Here is a 21,132-nt window from a genome sequence, read left to right as displayed (position 1 = left end):
ATCTGCAAATTCTGAGTAGCTCATTTTGACCATTCACCATTTGTGCCCTATTATTCCTCATAAGCCCAAATCATAGATTTATTCTTTCCCTATGACATTGAACCAATACACCATTTTTTGTGCCCCCAAGTGTTAGTTTGCCCAGTTTTTAGACCCAAATTACCTTTTGACATATTTTCTTGCAGGTAATTCAGAGAGGTAAAATTCAACAGTCAATATCTTTTGACCAAGAATTCATCATGAGATGAAATTTGATAGGGTAAGAGATTGTTCAACAAAGAATAAAATTTTTGATTTTAGAGTTTGGTCAGAGGTTTGGGTCAGTTTTTAAAACCAGTCAAAGGACCTCCAAGCACCAAATTGACAAATTGTAGAAAGAGGTGAAATCAGTTTTAAAAAGTTGAAAAGTGATGCAAACTAATTGATTCTTCATCAAACTAGTGTCAAATGTTCTATAGATCAATTTGAGAATTCAGGTGCTCAAAAATGATTTTATTTTTTAGCCAAACCCACTTTGGGGGTTAGCTAAATTCATCAAGTTTATGACATTTGTGAGCATTAAGGATGTTTTAAAACAAATGATTATAATGACATCAGCATCATAATGTCTTGATGTATGTGTATTTTCATATGGAGTCAACTGGATATGTGGGGGATTCTTAACCATCAAGATCAATTTTGGAAAATAGAAGATGTTAAAGGGTTTGATGCTTTTTGAATTGAAGACAAAGAGAAGATAAAGAAGTAATTAGATGATCTGGATGACAAATATATTGTTGCTACTTTTGAAAAGAGTAAAATTGATGTTATTGTCAATTCTTTCTTTGAGAAGACTAAGAGTTCTCATTCCACTTATGAAAGTTTCAATTGAAAGATTATAAAAATCTTTGAAATGATCTAAGAAAGAAGACGAACCTGAGGATAAGAAGCAATTCAAGAAAGTTATTAAAGTTGAAAATGAATGACTACATTTTCAAGGAACAGGGTAGCCACAAGTTTTAAAAATATATATGTTGAATGAAAGAGGTCACAACATATTATGAGTAAATGGGTACAACCATTGATGAAGAAAATAACCAAAGAACAAACTTGGGGAACAACATAATCAAATATAGGGCAACTTAGAAGTAGTGGTAGGAAGTGAAGATTTAACGTGTGCTCTACAATACTAAAAGGAAACAAATGCCCAATCAAAGCCAACTTAAACATTATTAAAATGTTTGCACCAAGACAAAGGAGAGGACATCATGAGAAGCTATGGCAATAGAAAAAAGTGACCTTCATCAGTAGATCTATGCACAAGGAAGAAAGTAGCAAAGGAAATGATAAGCATTATTGGAGTCTTCTTTCTAGCTAACTTTGAACAATGAGCATCATTCATGATTAAAAGGAGAGAATCCATAGTTAGAAACCAAGTCATAGTAGGGGATCTTTTGCATTTGAGAAAGATGCGCATAATGTGAGTAGCCAAGAGATGTCTTAGAAGTGAAAATGGGATCGTTTCATTTTCATTTTAATTAGGTAGAAGATAGCATCTATGATGGGGACATCTAGCCATCGTGACCAAATTAATGCAGATTCCCTCAATGTTTCTTTCTTCATTCCTAAAGCACTACAATTTGTTTTTGTTCCCTTGTGGCATATATTATATTCTCCCTTTTGGGAGTTGATGGTTGTGTAGCATTCCCGCTGCAAAAAAATTTGGGAACATAAGCACGAGCATGGAGAGAGCAAGGAAAGTTGTTCATGTTGGGTCTTGGTACATTGATAATAGAAGGCAATTAGGAGAAGAGTTGGATAGATGATTAAGAGCCAGTGGCTAGTCTAAGTCTCTTGATGTTTGATTGTGATTTCTCTACATGCAAGCTACTCATATTTAGGTTGTTGTGTAGTATTCACATTTGCAAAGTATTGATCTAGAAAGCATATCTTGTGTGTTTCTTCTTGGTCCTTCACACCATTATTACACATCAAATTTTTCCACCTCAAGGGCTACAGTCTATAAGACACCTCTGGGGGACCTCCTAATTGACTTAAAAGTTAATGAAGAACTTAGACCAACTAGGAAATTTGAGGTCATGGATCTTCAACTAGATGAAGAAAAACATAGTATGGAAATGCACTTGCCATACCTTGCAAAAAAATTTGAAGGGTGGCTAGTGAAGATTGTGCCTATTCTTGTTGGTTCTCTCAGCTCTGAGAGTGAAGCAATGTATGGACATTTGTTGGTCAAGCACCGCATTCATAAAAAGAGTTGGCCAACTAAGACACCAAGGGAAAAGGGACTCAAAAATGACATTTTGGGAAGTAGACGAGTGGGTCAAAAGTTTTTTTCAGGGATTAGTTAGGATGAAGCCTATCTACGGCTATTCTTGGATAGCATTGGATTAATCAAATTTGAGTACCAAGAAAATACAACAATGATTGCCTCAAGCTTGCATTAATTTTGAAATTATTCCAGAAAGTTATATTTGTGGAAAGGAGAAAATGGTTCAAATGTTTTATCCCACATGGGACGAGCAACAAACATTTTACTATTTAAATACCAAATAGCACAACATGGTTGTTGTCTTTAAGATAATGAATTTTGGAAGGGAATAGCTTTGTGGTGGGCCCTTGATGTGGATGCTAGCTAGTAGGTCACTTGAGGTAATTTTTGATGAGCATGCAAAACGAAGAAGTTCATCAAAAAATTTGCATTGCTAGGAAAGTAGCTGAAAAAGTGGACATTTCTGGCAGTTGCCATGTTGCCACCGAAGATGTAATGAACCCAAATTGGGGGTCCATCATTTATCTATGTTTTTCCTTTTATATAAATTCTTTTGCCATATTTTTTCTCCGGATGGTTTTGATAATTTCTTTCTGATTCTGTATGATACCCTTTCAAAGTTAATATTCCACATATATACATTTTAGTAGTAAAAGACACATCTTTTCATAATAATAATTATATTATATTAATAATTATATTGTAATATATATTAATTTAATAATATATCAACTATACATTATTATAATTCTTTATTAATATAGTATTGTTACATTGAAATATATCTTAGTAATCATAATATCCTTATATTATATTATTATTATTTCATTAATTATATTATAATACGTTATACATAATATGACATTATTATATGATTATAATATAATATTGAATTTATAAGTCTAATATGATTATAAAGTATTATAGGATTATAATAGTATTACTTATAAATAATATTATTATAATACTTTTACTAAGATAGTATTGCTATATTAAAGCATGTCTTTATCATTATTTATTATTTCATTCATATTACTGACATAATATAATTATTATAATATTACTTATAGCATAATATTATTATTTTAATATTATTTATTAAAATTACTTTATATAAAATATTTATTATTATTATTATTTAAATTACTTGCCAAAATCGGGACATCACAGTCCTCCCCTCTTGAATTTGCTTGTCCTCAAAAAATCAATCATAGATACAAACATATTTGTATATAAAGCCTAAAATATTTATAAAATATACATTTTAATAAATGAAAACACAAAACAAACACGAGGTAGATAGATGAAGACACGAAGCATACACGATGTAGACACATCATACATAACCTTGATTAGATCCTAAAATTAACAATGCGCAATGACTATACTTCTTCATTAGGCTTATGAACCCTGCAACCACAAAATAAGCATCAGTACATGTATATAAATATATATAAATTTCAAAAGAAATTCGAATAATAATAAGTTAATCCAAGCCAATTCCATACTAAGCCCAAGAGCAGAAATTTGGCCCCCTTGGCCCCGGTGGTGGGTGTTAGGCATCCATACAAGGTGGTCTACTTAGTGGATTGCTTGTTTGGCTAGAAAGGTTCTTGTGAAAAAGAGCCATTACTATCTTTCCCTTAACTAGCACTACAATAGGGTGTTCTCTCCCGATTACAGACTCCACAGGAAAGTGGTAGGGTTCCTTTTTCTTATTTACATAATCCTTTGGAAGGAATCTTTCTCTCCCTCCTTATTATGATCATCATAAGATGCTAGATTTATGGTGCAGAGGGTGCATGAAACAAGCTCCAAGCGTATCCGACAAGTGCTCAAAATTACTCTGCCTCTCCCCTTGTTGGGCCCATTTACCGTTGCACGAAAAGCCAAACTGTTAGTGAACATGGAACACCACATAATTAACCACCTGTGGGCAAGGGAGCGTGTCGCATTACCCAACAATCTCCCCCTCAACACGCATACCAAGTGCTTACGCAGGTCGGGAAGGCACCGGGGAGATTTGAACCCATGACCAGGCCAAAATCAGGCTCTGATACCAATTGTAGTAGGGCCCATTTACCGTTGTACCAAAAGCCATGACTTATTTTTCAGCAAAGAGTCCATTTCATCTTTCATTGCAGACTCCCACTGAATCTTAGTATCCACCTGCACAGCTTCATCATAACATTCAAGTTCACCAGCATCAGTAAGTAAAATAGAATACAAAGAGGGAGAAAACCTTTGTGGAGGTCTAATTTGCCTTGTTGACCGTCTAACATTCATTGGTGTGTGTGGTATTTGTTGTTGTAGTTGTTGCACATCATGAGGAATGGCTGGAACATCAGCTTTTGGAGTATCATCCAACACTACATAATCATCTTCTTTCTTCTCATGTTGCTGCAACAGATCTTTGTACAACACTTTCTCATTGAATATGACATCCTGACTTCTAATAATTTTAAGATTTTCAAAATCCCAAAGCCTATAACCAAATTCATTAATGCCATATCCAACAAAGACACATTTCTTTGATTTAGCTTCTAGCTTGGTTCTATTTTCAGAGTCTATATGAGCAAAAGCTTCACAACCGAAGACCTTGAGAAAAGAATAACTCACCTTCTTACCATTCCATGCTTCCTCTGGAATACCACAACCCAAAGGAGTAGAGGGACCTCTATTATTCAAATATACTGCAGTATTGACAGCCTCCGCCCACATGTGTAAGGGCAACCCAACATGCAACCTCATGCTCCTTGCACGCTCCATTATAGTCCTATTCATGCGTTCAGCCACTCCATTTTCCTGTGGAGTCCTTGGAACAATTGTTTGTCTACGAATACCATTAGTGGAGCAATAATCTTCAAATTCATGACTGCAATACTCACCACCATTATCAGATCTGAGACATTTTAATTTCTTACCAGTCTCATTTTCAACCAAGCAATTCCATTTCTTAAAAGTTTGAAATACATCAGATTTCTATCTAAGAAAATAAACCCATACTATTCTAGTTGCATCATCAATAAATGTAACATAATAATGAGAGCCACCAAGGGAAGATACCTGGGCTGGTCCCCATACATTTGTATGCACAAGCTCTAATTTCTCCTTTTTGTTTTCCTTCCCTGTCTTTACAAAACTCACTCTCTTTTGTTTTCCATACACACAACTTTCACATAAATCCATATTCACACATTTTAGACCTGGTAAAACTTTCCTTGAATGAAGTACTTTCATACCTTTCTCACTCATGTGCACAAGTCTATTGTGCCACAGCGCTGTATCAGAATCTACAGCAGCTATTTGTTCTCCCTGCTCAACTGCAGTAATTGTTCCTGAATATTCATTTTTCTCTGAATCAATCAAAGTAGAAGGAACAATATGACCTATACAAAGATATAAGGTGCCTACTTTCACACCTTTTGCTACTACAAGGGAAACTTTTGAAACCTTCCAATTTTTATCATTAAAAGTAACTACACAACCCTCATCACCGAGTTTCCCTGCTGAAATTAAATTTCTACTTAGTTTTGGAACATGTCTTACCTCATGTAATAGCCAATGATTCCCATTCTGCAACTTAATCTTAATTTTTCCCTTTCGAACAATCTGATAGGGTTCATTATCCCCCAAATAAAGAAGCCCAAAATCCCCTTGGACATAATCAAGGAAATAAACTCTATGAGGTGTAGCATGAAATGAAGCACCAAAATCTAAAACCCATGAATCATCAACACTCTCTAAAGACAAAAGCAAAGCATCCTCTTCGTATTTGTTACTTACCACATTTGCCTCCTTGTCTCCATTTGATTTATCTCCTTCATTTTTCTTTCGATTCCAGCAATCTTTCTTTTTGTGCCCTGGTTTCCCACAGTACCAGCAATCATTTGGTCCTCTCGATTGAGACCTCCTCCCTTTTGACTTTCCTCTTGATTTCCCACGATTTCTAGAGTTAATTCCTCTTTCAGTCATTCTGCCCCTGCTTTGTGTATTTAAAGCACTTCCTGATGTAGATCCACCTAAGGATTTTCTACGAGTTTCCTCACTTAAAATAACACCGATCACTTCATCATATTTTAGGGTACTAGATCCAGGAACAAAATTACTCACCGCCATTACCAAGCCACTCTAGCTTTCAGGAAAAGAACACAAAATCAAGAGAGCCCTAATTTCTTCATCAAAATTGATACCCACAGAAGATAATTAACTAGTAATAGTATTAAACTCATTTAAATGATCTGCAACAGATCCACCTTCTGCCATTTTCATATTAAATAAACGCTTCATGAGAAATACCTTATTTGAAGCGGAGGGCTTTTCGTACAGTGTCGCTAGGGTTTTCATCAAATCTTCTGTCGTCTTTGCTTTTGTAATATTAAATGCCACCAATGGTGCCAAGCATAACTGAATGCTTCCAAGTGCCTTTCTGTCCAAAAGATCCCATTCAGCCTCTGACATAGTTCCCTGATTCTTGGCTTTTTCTTCCAACGGCTTCCATAAATCCTTCTGATATAAATAGTCTTCCATTTGCATCTTCCATAACTGGAAGTTCTGCCCATTAAACCTGTCAACCCTCAATTTACCCTCATCTACCATCGCTCCCACTCAACTGTGAGACTCCCACTTAACCATGAGACTTTTCTGTAGAGGATAACTGAAAGAAAACCTTGCTCTGATACCACTTGTTAGGATAAACCACGGATAGAAATAAAAACTACATGCAAATATAACCAATAACAGAAAATAATAGAACACACACAAATGAACAGAAGGCACCAAGATTTAACATGGTTCACCCAATCCCTGGGTTACGTCCACCAAACAGCAAGTCCGATCTTATTACAATCCAGTGATTACAACCTGATTACAATCCGTAATCCCTTACAGCTCAATACCACCGCAAGAACCAATTTTGTATCACAACATTATGAAAAATACCCAACCCTAAGCCCTTTTATACAAGTATTAAACCGCTTTAGGGTTATAACATGTCGGCCATAATATGTCAGCTACTGCCCAAAAAAAAGAAGCCCCGAACCCCACTATTTATGAAGTATGTATAGTACTTTCCTGATCAGTCACCACAATCTAACAATCTCCCACTTGGGGACTGATCAGGCTCCACACGAAACAACACCCCCCACCAACTCCCTACCTTAGGATATCATAATGAGGATGAGAAGATGAGTATTAAATTTAATTTACTTAGTTCATTTGAAAGATTTATTCTTATAGTACACAAACAAATTTCTCTCTCCTTGTTATGATCATCTTGATGGTAGAATGATGGTACAGAGGGCGCGTGAAACAAGCTCCAAGCGTATTCGACAAGTGCTCGAAATTACTTCGCCTTTCCCCCGACCAACTCCCTATCTAAGATTACAAATTTGGACAATAGATAGACTCTTTGTACTATAATTGTGATGTATTCTAATTACTATGTTTTCCTTTAATCAACATTTATTTATATTTCATTTTATTTTCCTTTTTCATATATATATTTTTTCCATTTATATTTCATTTTCATATATATATTTTATTTTGTAACTAGAATCATTGATAGATTATTCAATATTCTTCACAATAACAAATGTGTCAATAATAAGAAAGACACTAACAATTATTTCTTAATAAAACATATGAAGATATAAACTTACCTCATTACCATACCTTATTACCATTACAACTGTCTATCCCTTCAAACAAGGTGTATATCTGCCATCTGCATAGACAAGTCTCAAATAGAATGCTATTTTTTATATATGGATGTCACTTGAGCTTTGATTTTTCTTTTCTTTGTTTTATGTTCCCCTTATAATCAAATCTGATTAGTACTTTCAAGAATTTAACTCATTGCTAAAGAAGACGACCTCCAACTATTGGTATCTTCACCTAAAACTATAGTTTTTGCTTTCCATATGTGACACTGAACTATTGCATAATCTTGTCTTTTTTATATCTCTTAGAGGTTGACAATTTACATTTTCTCTCCTTGGTCATCATCTATTATTCTCTTTTCTAGTCTTCTGATATTATAATTATCGCTTCTGCTGTGATTGTCTGTAGAAGATTGATCTTCAAATTATTCATCTTTTGATCCTTTACGATCCCCATACTAATTGGATGTAAGATATATATTTATCTGCCTATATGCTTATTCTAACTACCAATGACCGAAATGCATAGGTATAGCTTTCCTTAGGTACTTGAAAATGATTATGTTCCTTGTTATTATATTATGGTGAGATTTCTTAATATTGTATGCTTCTATTGTATCATTGATGGCCCTTTGTAATGTCTACATTCTCTCAGAGTTGACCATGATGTAATGCGAGCATGGGTTCAATTATCCCACATAGCATTTAACTGATATGGGCTGTTAAAGCAGTGATATTGCTACATATATCCATTCTTCAATAAAAGCTACAACAGCGAGCAGGGCCGTCACTTTTTCATCCCTTATGTAGGTTGGTCCCAGCTGAGCTCCACATTCTAGCAACTTGTTTACTAAAAACCAAAAAAGGTTTCCCCTTCACTTGCAGCCATATAGAAACATTGCCACTGGCTTCTACAATCAGAAGTTTGTTAAGAAGATCGTAACTTCCAATATCATCATGGGATTTCCACATGGCATTCATTTCTAGTGTCTGCTTGAAACGTGCATGATCAACTGGCTCATTGTTTGATCTTTCCATCAAATATCTCTTTCTTTTTGTTGTTCATTTATCATTCACATCAATTTTTAGTAATGTTGATCAGGTTATTTGTTGTGAAATGTCATAGTCACAGGCTGACAAGATCTTAGCTCTGATACCATTTGTAATGAACCCAAATTGGGGGTCCATCATTTATCTACATTTTTCCTTTTATATAAATTCTTTTGCCATATTTTTTCTCCAGATGGTTTTGATAATATCTTTCTGATTCCATATGATACCCTTTCAAAGTTACTATTCCACATATATATTTTAATAGTAAAAGACATATCTTTTCATAATAATAATTATATTATATTAATAATATATTTGTATTAATAAGCTTTAGTTAATATATTATATTGATAATTATATTGTAATATATATTAATTTAATAATATATCAACTATACATTATTATAATTCATTATTAATATAGTATTGTTACATTGAAATATATCTTAGTAATCATAATATCATTATATTATATTATTATTATTTCATTGATTATATTATAATGCATTATACATAATATGATATTATTATATGATTATAATATAATATTGAATTTATAAGTCTAATATGATTATAAAGTATTATAGGATTATAATAGTATTACTTTTAAATAATATTATTATAATACTTTTACTAATATAGTATTGCTATATTAAAGCGTGTCTTTATCATTATTTATTATTTCATTCATATTACTAACATAATATAATTATTATAATATTACGTATAGCATAATATTATTATTTTAATATTATTTATTAATAATACTTTATATAAAATATTTTTTATTATTATTTAAATTACTTGCCAAAATGTGGACATCACAGAAGAGAGGCGAGATTTTCCAACAAGTGACATAGAAACTTGCCAAAAAATCATAAATCCAGCCTAAAAAACCTTGAAGCCTAGTAGAGAATGTGGATTCTACTTGGATAATTTGGTAGAACATGTGGTGGTGATGTGGTAGTCTGATGATGAATCGTAGAAGGACGAGTCTCACCATGGCCAGCAGATATCTTTGACACACCAAATTGCACCACGTGGCAGATCTGATGATGATCACCATGTCACCAAGACAAATTTTCTTAATGGATAACATAATGACATGGTGCCTTTCCAAAAAAATCCAAGAATGTAGCGAAGAGTCATAAAGAGAAGTGGGTCCCATTTGTGGTTTCAATGAATCTAATTCTGCCAAGTGGCATTGCTCAATTAGTTGAGGGGATATAAAGAGTTTTTAAAAATGAAATAATGTCCAACATTCAATCAAAAAACTTGAAAAAATTGTTTTAAAAGACTGATTTCCTATAGTTCAAACTACGAAAATGTGTAAAATTTTCAAATGCTCATTTTAATTGATTTTTCATGGTCATGGAAGCCTTAACTTCAAAGGGTCATAACATGGGCTTTTTCCACTGAAATGGACACTCCAATATATTGTTAGAACCTAGAAGAGATGAGCTATCCATTTTTGAGGTCGATTTTTGCACAGGTGATCACCAGTTTGAGTTACAAGTGAATTTGTGATTTCTGAAGCATTCTTAATAGAATGGGTAATTTTCACCATGGAGCATCAAAATTGGTTAGGAGGTAGATATAAAGGCTTTTTGATGCTTGAATGCAAAAAAAACAATTAGGAAAAGATTATATTGCATTCTAGAGGCCATTTAACTGATTTTGGCTTTGCCTTGTTTTGAGATCTGCCATCAACAGTGGTTATTTTTTCATCAACTATTTGAGATACTTTATTCTTTTTGAGAACCAAAATGGTTGAAGATTTGATTCACTGGTTGCAAATAGAGATTAGAGAGAGTCTTTTCACTACTAGGATATGCTTTTCAAGTGGACACATGTCATCTTCACAATAGATCTGGGAATTCCTTCCTCCTATATCTTTGTCTTTCTCAGTCTTTGTAGGAGTTCTAGTTTTTTCACTGTGAGACCATTATTGGTTGGAAATTTTTAGTCTTTCCATGAGACCACTTTGTTGGATCTAGAACTGTGATTCTACCTTCATTCTTTAGCATATTTTCTCTTGTATGACAGTAGTAGGAAAGATAATTCAGCTAGTTTAGATCTATTAGATGTTTTATATTTTGATTTCATGCATTTGAATGTATTATTTCAGAGAAATAAATATGAATGAGAAATATTTCCATTAGTTTCATTTTGATTCTTGTCTCTTGTCTCATTAATCTGAAGTCTTATGTAGTCTAGGAACAAAGAGCTGAGATCTATTTGCATCCCTTTAAGGTTGTATGTCAGATATGTTTTGTTGTTGGAACAAACCGCCAAGTAAATGCTTGATGTGTTTGATAGGGTTGCTGGTTATTTGAGAAGGATATTTCATGAGAATGAGGTCTTAATGAATACCGATGTCTTGGTGTAAGAAATATGTCCTTGATATCACAGATGCATGCATTAGATTCACAAAATTTCCCAATAGATAAGGCACTGATCAGCTACAAGATCATTCATTGCTACTACTACATATTTGAGGTTTTTTTGAACTCAACATCATTAATCAATTTCTTTTACCTTTCATGTTAAAGAGCTAGAATAGAATGCCCTCACATCTATGTTATTGCATGAGTCAATAGGAGATTAAGGGTTAAATTTTCTTAATAGATTCATGAATATGTTTTTACACTGGTACCATATTAATTGAATCTGAGGTCCACCCACCTAGGTTTTGCAGAGCCCAAAGTAGAAGAAGGGTCAAGCCTTATAGTTGGATTGATGTCTGAAATGACATGTTGAAAATGGGAGTTAGCTGCCCCTAGATGTGTCTTGTTCTCATCAGGATAATTTGAAACCCATAACATTTCAAAACACCAACAATTTTTTTTATAACATATGTCTCTAGGACTCCCAAGACCCTTAGGACATATAATAATCATTTATATGGGTGGAAAGGGATCATAGGATAACCTATGATTCCTTTCGACACATTTCATTACAACATATGTCTCCAAGGGTCGTAGGGCCCCTCGAGAGATATTACAATCATTTATATGCATCAAATTGGGCCAAATGATGTCTTATGACCCCTTTCAACATGTTTCATTACAACATATGTCTCCAGGGTCCTAGGACCCCCAGGGACATATTAAAATCATTTATATGGGTTGAAAGGGTTTATTAGAAAACCTATGACCCATTTTGACACATTTCATAACAACATATGTCTTTAGGGGTCCTAGGACCTCTAGGGACATATTAGAATCATTTATATTTGTTGAAAAGGGTCATAGGATAACCTATGACCCCTTTTGGCATATTTCATTACATCATATGTCCCTAGGGGTCATACGACCCCTAGGGACATATTATAAACATTACTATTTTTTGAAAGGGGATATAGTATAACTTATGACCCCTTTCGAAACATTTCATTACAACGTATGTTTATAGGGTTCTTAGGACTATTAGGCACATATTATAATAATTTATATGGGTCAAAAGGAGTCATAGGATATCCTTATGACCCCTTTTGACATGTTTCATGACAACATATGTCTCTATGGGTCCTAGGACTCCTAGGATCATATTATAATTGTTTATATGGGTCAAAAGGGGCCATACGATGACCTATGACTCGTTTCAACACATTTCATTGCAACATATGTATCTTGGGATCCTATGTTGGCAATATGTCCAATCGATCTTTTAAGGTAAAATATGGTTGTCATTTATGGTAACATATTTGTTTTGTAGATTAACCTGATTCAGTTGTAGAAAAAATTATCTAAGTATCAGATAGTGTTACAACAATAGGATAGTTTTGATGACAGCATCATAAGGATGATGTATACTAGTGTGCATGTTTGCACAGTCAACCAAACTCAAGTTATGATGAAAACAATCATGCAGTACTAATATAATGCAGAACATAACATATCAGCACAATATGGTTAACGATTTGATTCATTGTTTTATGTTATATTTTCTTATTGAGCTTAATCTAATGATGTTATATGATCTGACTAAAGAAGAGTCCACTAAGATGTTCCATATAAGTAAAGTATTTTATTTGCAAAGGTAAGTGCAAGTTGTGAGTTGTAAAAAGGGAAAGAAAATGATGATTTAATAATCATTCGATGCAAAGTCGATATGATCTTGTAAAATGATAGTAACAAGTGGATGTAACACTTTGATATGTGATGTGAAGATATGACTTAGACTAATATGTGTGCAGTCGCTATTGTGTGAAGAATTATTAATTAGAAGATTTTCATAATACAAAAAACAAGTTAGTATTATATGTATACTTATTTCTTGAAGAACTTATTGTATAGTTGCATGTTAGTGTAGTTGGCTCTTCTTGCACACATCTGTATATGATCTACCAACTCCTAATAGGGTTGAAGTAACTCTTAATAGGATTAAGGCTTCTAGCAATGCCTAAGTCTCATAATAGGGACTTAGGGCACTATACATGCCTCATAGACTCCTAATAGAGTCAATATCTTTAATTAGATTCTTATATATAGTGAATCATCTAGTGGGTTCCATCCTCACTAGGGTTTTCCCTTGGCTAGGATTTCCCTAGTTAACTAAATATGGTGTTATGATCTCTCTTTGTGTATGGTTGTGTACATTACTGAACACTATTGGTTTATTTTCTTATGCACATCATAAAGTGATTAATAATATTCAGTTGTGGTTAAAAGGATTGAAAATACTAATTCACCTCCCCTCTCTTAGTATTATCTATTTCTAACAATTTGTATCAAAGGTTAATTATTTAGAAAAGGCTTAATAGCTTGAATAAGATCCCTATAGATATGGTACAACTAAAGAGAAATCTTGAAGAAGAACTTGAACATATTGATCTTCTTACTGATGAAAGAGATGGTCTCAAAAACATATACAAGGATGCTAAAGCCTACATTGGTGAATTAAAGGACAAGATAGATGACCAAAAATAGAAAGGACTTACTAATCAAACCATTGATGATGACATTGAAGAACTAAAGAAAGAAAATGAGATCCTAAACATGAGTTGAAGATAGTTGAACTTAAGTTGAGCCTTAAGAAAAATGGAGGTAAGATTGATTCTGAACTAAAAGAAGAAAATGTAGATTTGAGATCTTAGTTAAGAAAGGTAACATTAGAACTAGAATCTATTTAGAACATGTAGAATTAGATAGATATAACACCATTCTGAAAGGTGAGTTTGTACAAACCAAGTAGAAACTTGAGAAATTTTATACCGATAGTTATAAAATTGAAGAACAATTATGTGCACAAAGACCTAGTTATGACAAAATTGGACTTCGATTCTTTCTTGGTCGATCCTCCAAGAAACCTATTGAAACAAAAGAACCTACTACTCCTAAAGTCAATAAGGACCTAGAAAAGAAGGATGATACATCTAAAGACAAAGTGAATACTATTCACTCTGAGATAGTCAAAGAATCTAATTGTGATATGAATATCAAGAGAAACTAATCTTTTGCTTGGTGTGATGTACCTAAAGACCCTGAAGTCAATAATGAAGGTAAGTCTTTCAAACCTATTTCTAAACTTTATTGTCATTATTGTCATGGATATGGTTATTATGCAGTAGATTGTAAGAAACCTAAATTTGAAAATGATAATACAAATAATAGCATGCATAGGAATACTAACCATGCAAGAAGTAAGAGAAGATCGCATAGTAATGAAAGTGGAGAAAAAAGATAGATTATTTTATATAGATGCAATAATTAGATTATTTTCTATAGATGCAATAATAATGGACACATTGCAAGGAATTGTAGAAGACTTGATGATAAACTAAATGAATAGAAAAGAGATGTACGTGTATGTTTGTTGTGTAACAACTTTGGACACAGAACAAGGTTTTGCAGAATCGATAGAAGAGACCTAAACAGGAATCAAAGTTACAAGAGGAACAACAGAAGAAATGAAGTTAAAGAATAGCCTAATGAATTAAAGGAATAATTTGTGAAGGTAGAAGAACAAGAAAGCTCTCACATAGCTATAGAAAATGCACCTAACAAGAAAATAAAGTCACTTGTTATCTGTGACTCTTCTCACTAGAATTGAGTACTCTCAATGGAACAGAATATTAGTTATTGATAACTTATGCTAGAGAAGGTGTTAAGGGTTGAATAGTTGACAATAGGTAGTAGAAATTGAGAGAAGTATACATTAAAGTGTGCATCACCTGATATGATTAGGATAAGGATATATGTAAAGATCAAACTCTCTATTGTACAAAGACAATAAACTAAAGTAGTGATAGATACACATTTAGTGCATAGTATAGATTGCGAAAGATTTAAAGGATGGAAACTAACTTGCACACATCATTTTCTTGTGTGAAGTTTCTCAGTGAGATTGAAGTGAGATTTGGAGAATTAAAGAACCCTGAAAATACATGAAGTTGCCCGAAACTCTAGTGTGAATAATTAAGGTATTTTTTTGAATTGTTGAAAAAAAAACCTTCAAGAATGGCAAGGAAAGAAGTTTATAATGTAACCAATAGGCCTAGGTATAATTTTAAGAGACACCCATTTGTTTCTTTTCTCAATGACCCCATTGGACCATTTTCGCAAGTTTCAGAAAATGTTCTTCATGTGGAAGATATCACAGCTTATATCCACTACAAGATTGAAAGTATAGGTGATTTAGAAATTCACAAGGATTTGGAAAATATGTGCAACAGTGATTTGTCATTGAAATTTGAACACAAATATCTAGAACTTCTTAACCTAGTTAAGCATATGTTCTACACAAATTTCGATAATAATGATTGGGAAAGAATTATTCTTATCATAGACTATGATATTCTATGGCTAGGAGATTCTATCATTAGAATTGATAATGACATAATTCACAATGTCATAGGATTGAGCAATCATGGTAGTAATCTAATAAATAACAAGAATGTGTGAAAACTTGTTGAAGAAAATCTCAACACATACTTTGATGGAAGGAATATGAAAGTCAACACAATCCAAGATGATGGAGTGAGATGTATTTGCAAGATTTTGGTTTACAAGTATAACCATGGATCAAGAATTGAATCAATCCCTACTGGATTCCTACATGTACCTTACTTAGCTGTAATAGGTGAAGAAGTGAACATGTGTGACATTTTCAGAACACAATTGTTGGACAATATCTCAAGAGTTAAGAAGTCAAGAACTATATTATTTAGATTTGAATCTCTTCTAACACATATATTCTTCTATGCTATCAAGAAGTTTCTTGGTATTGCAGTATGGAATGAAAATGAGTGTGCAATGATATAGATTACTCTAGCTTATAGGTCAAGACCTGAAGCAACTAGAGATAATGATTTGGATAGATTAGTAAAGAATTTTCAAATGGAAATGAAGAAGAGGTATAGAATACCTCCAACACTTGTAGAGAAGTACAAGGAACAAAAATAATTTATGGTTGAAACAAACTTTACATGCATGGAGGAAATAGTTCCTCGAGTAAAATTTATTGAACCTATGGGATATGAGATGAGTGAGGATCTAACTAAAGGGTATGTGTAGATAATCCTTCACACTGTAGTTAATTCTAACTATCATAGATGGGGAACTTATACAAAGAAAATTAGAGAAGTAAAAAGTAGTGAAGTTATGAGGACTCCAATAAAAAGGTTGAGAAAGTTATTGATTCCATCTTGAAGGAATCTACAATGTCAAAGAAAGATTTTGATGAGGTTAAGGGTATAGCTATGGAAATGAAAGCTAGTGGCAAAACTAATCTCTGAACCCCTACACCCATTGCTATGGGAGGACCTACTGAGGAGGTCACACTTGCCCAAACAAGTGTAAAAACTCCTTCTATGCCCTATACAATAGTTACATAGAAACAACCACTAAGAAAACCACTAAAGACAAAGGAAACATCAATAACAATAAATTCTACAAGGACATCAACCCCTTCTAAATGGAGAGTAAAGTAGATAATCACCCCCCTAAGAAAAAGGAGGAAAAATTCATAGATAAGTTCATCTGAGTCAGAGGAAGAGACTAGTGATGGGCCAGTTGAAGTAGCTAATTAGGAGGCCAAGACATCAGTAAGACACAAAGCATGGAAGCCTAAGGTAGAAAACCTTAACATGCAAATTATTAATGATAATAATTTTGTACAATTGAATAAATATTATGATTTTTATTATAACATGGATATGAGACAACTAGAAAATGTTGTGGTTAGAAATATGATTTTGAGGGATAAGATATTTGATACCATCAAAGGGAAAATACCTAAAGATTTGTACAATAGACTACTGAATAGAAAGAGCAGAGTTATAGAAGAGGATAGACAGATAAGAATAAACATGATAACAAAGTTATGTACTATAAATAGTGGAAAAGACATAAAATAAATTTTGAAAGGTATAACTCCATTAATGAGGCATAAGAAAAGATCCATCTTGATTATGGGATGAAATTATGAGGAAATCAATAAAGAAACTCAACAAGCCATAGTTTCTTTCATTTCTACTATGCCTAAGGATAGTGCATAGTTAGTAGAGGTAATCCAAATGCCTAGAGGAAGTGTGTAGATGACTAGAGATAGTCTATAGTTATTAGAAGCAAGCCAGATGCCTAAAAGAAGTGCACAAATGCCTAGAGTTAGTGTAGAGATAGAAGAGACAAGCAAGAAGCATTAAGTAAGTGCACAGATAGTAGAGGCCACCTAGTCACCCAAGGAGAGTACATAGACAAAGGAGGATAGTCCTACATATTAAAGCCCTCCTCACAACACTAAACCCACAACAACACCAAGTTCTCCTCCTCACATCACTATTGGTAGTGATTCTATGCAAGTAGATAACACCAAAGTGATTGTTGATAAATCAATGGATCCATTCACAAATTTTGGTGCTAGCATTGTTGGCAATATTGTAGACTATAGTAGCTATGATAATGAAGAGGATCAAAAGAATTATAAAGAAGCTACATAGAAGATGTAAAATAATACTAAAGTAGGTAACACAAGTGTGCCTTTAGTAGCAATAGTGGTAATAGGAACTTCCACTCCTACTCGAATAGCAGCAGCAACGATTTCAGCTCAATCTAATGAAGAAGATGAGGCAAACAATCTTATATCATCTTTGAGAAAACTTCTTGAAAAGAAGAAATCAGTCAAGTCACTTGATAAGAATTTGACCATAGTTTTGGAAAAGATGCAGAAAGTAATAAGCTATGTTGACACCTCAACAGACATTCAATAGCACACAACAATTTTGTGTAAGGATTTTGATGATGAGTTCTCTACACTCATGAATGTGGCTACCATTCAAGCACAAATTGAGCATGATGGTAAACTCCTAAACACCATGTGCACTAACATAAGGAATGACATAGAAACTATGCACATATGTATTAAATCACTAAGGTAGTGCATAGAGGAAGGAAAATAGGCATATGCTAAGTATAACTTGGCATACATTTATCTGAAATAATATGATGTTCAAATCAAGGATAAAGTAACTAAGCTTCAGATAGTCACTGAAAACTTTTTGAAGCTAAATTAGAACGTAGACTCCATTGAGCCTATAGTATAGTTACTTTGTGATAATATAAGGGAAATAAAAGAACAGAAGGAGAAAATTCTAGAAAGGTTCACTCTTTTGAGAACACATTTATTCCCTTAGATAACATTACTGGAATACCAATTGAAAGAATGTTTGTCTGCAAAATCTTCATATGACAAGTTTGTGGCTACAAACTTGAATGCAATAGAATTGGCAGCATATGCTTTATGTGTGATTATCAGTGCATCTGATGCACTAAAGGACAACTAGAAGAAACATTTTGAGCAGTTAAAGACTAGTTTCAATGATTATTTCTCCAAGTTTTGATATATAGAGTTTGATATTTTTTTATACCTTTGTCATTGATGTCAAAGGGGGAAAAGTATGGAAAATTGTAAGTTGTAATATGTATAATATGAATGGGGGAGCAATAATTTGTAATAGGAAGTGACAAGAATGTAATCTGTCACAACATCAATACAAATGTATTTTATGTTTTGTGTTATGACTATTTATTTTCATTGGCATGACAACATGTTTGGGACTTAGCCAATTTTCCAAAAATGTAGCCATCAATGCCAAAGGAGGAGATTGTTGGCAATATGTCCAATCAATTTGTTAAGGTAAGTTATGGTTGTCATTTATGGCAACATACTTGTTTTGCAAATTAACCTCATTCAGTTCTAAAATAAAATTGTCTAAGTATCAAATAGTGTTATAGTAGTAGGACAATTTTGATGATAACAGAATATTCCCTTGGAATTTTCTTTTCCGCAGTTGACTAGAGATGCATGACATGATAAGGATGATGTATACTAGTGCACATGTTTGTACAATCAACCAAATTCAAGTTATGATGAAAATAGTGATGCAGTACTAAAACTGTGCAAACCAGAGCATCTCAGCAGAATATGGTTAACATTTTGGTTTATTGTTTTAAGTTATATTTTTGTACTAAGCCAACTCTAATGATGTTAAATGAGCCAACTAAAGAATATTTCACTAAGATGTTCCATATAAGTAAAGTTCTTTGTTTGTGAATTTAACGTTTGAGTTGTGAGTTGTAAAAAGGGAAAGCAAATGATGATTCAATAATCAATTAATGTCAAGTTGATATAATCTTGTAAAATGAGAGTAACAAGTGAATACAATACTTTGATATGTGATCCAAATATTTGATGCAGACTAATATGTGTGTAATCGCTATTGTGTGAAGAATCATCAATTAGAAGGTTTGTATAATACAACAAACAAGTTAGTATTGTATGTATACTTATTTCTTGAAGAACTTATTCTACAATTACATGTTAAGATAGTGGGCTCTTCTTGTACACATTTGTATATGATCCAACAACTCCTAACAAGGTTGACGAAACTCCTAATAGGGTTGAGGCTTCTAACAAGGCCTAAGTCTCCTAGCAGGGATTCGAGACACTATATATGCTTCATAGACTCCTAATAGGATCAATATCCTTAATTGGATTCATATATATAGTGAATCATCTAGTAGGTTCCATTCGCAATAATGTTTTCCCTAGGGCATGGTTTCCCTAGTTAACAAAATATGGTATGATATATCTTTCTGTATGGTTGTTTACATTGCTCAGAACTATTGGTTTATTTTCTTATGAAAATCATAAAGTGATTAATAATATTCAGTTGTGGTTAAAAGGATTGAAAATACTGATTAACACCCCCCCCCACTCCCACCCCGCCCACCAAGTATTATCTACTTCTAACATCCTAACATCCCTAGGGACATGTTACAATCATTTATATAGGTGGAAAGGGGTCATAGGATAACCTATGATGCTTTATGACATATTTCATGACAACATATATCTCCAGGGGTCCTAGGACCCCTAAGGACATATTAGAATCATTTATATGGGTTAAAATGCATCATATGTTAACCTATGATGCCTTTTGACATGTCTCATGAAAAAATATGTCAGTATGGGTCCTTAGACCCCTAAGGACATATTTGAATCATTTATATGGCTCGAAAAGGGTAATAGGATAACCTATGACCCATTTTGACACATTTCATTACAACATGTGTCTCTAAGGGCCCCAGGACCCCTAGGGACATATTATAATCATTTATATGCATCAAAAGGGGTCATAGGATAACCTATGACCCCTTTCGACACATTTCATGACAACATATGTCTGTAGGGGTCCCAAGACTTCCAGGGACATATTATAATCATTTATATGGGTCAAAAGGGGTCATCAAAAAAGCTATGACTCTTTTCGACACATTTCATTACAACATATGTCTTTAGGGGTCTGGCAATCTGTAAGGACATATTATAATCATTTATATAGGTCAAAAGGGATCATAGGATAACCTATGACCCCTTTTGACACATTTCATTGCAAAATATGTCTCTAGGGGTTGTGGGACCCTAGGGATATATTATAATCATTTATAAGTGCTAAAATGGGCCATATGATATCCTATGATGCCTTTCGACACATTTCATTACAACATATATTTATTATAATTGTTTATATGGGTCAAAAGGGGTCATGGGATAACCTATGACCCCTTTTTGACACATTTCATTATAGCATATCTTTATAGGGTTCCTAGGACCCAGGGTTCATATTATAATCATTTTTATGGGTCAA

At 33.4% G+C, this 21,132-nt stretch overlaps 1 pseudogene; it reads left to right on the top strand.

Annotated features, from left to right (window-relative positions):
- Positions 1 to 1,721: 1,721 nt before the first annotated feature.
- Positions 1,722 to 2,348, top strand: LOC149546394 (uncharacterized; annotated as a pseudogene).
- The last annotated feature ends 18,784 nt before the right edge of the window (positions 2,349 to 21,132 follow it).

The sequence above is a fragment of the Cupressus sempervirens genome, chromosome 7, assembly GCF_028749045.1.
Source record: "Cupressus sempervirens isolate cs-2001-9-10 chromosome 7, ASM2874904v1, whole genome shotgun sequence".
Classification (NCBI taxonomy): Eukaryota; Viridiplantae; Streptophyta; class Pinopsida; order Cupressales; family Cupressaceae; genus Cupressus; species Cupressus sempervirens.
Note: the sequence above shows the minus strand (reverse complement) of the source record. Positions and strands in the feature narration are given on the sequence as shown.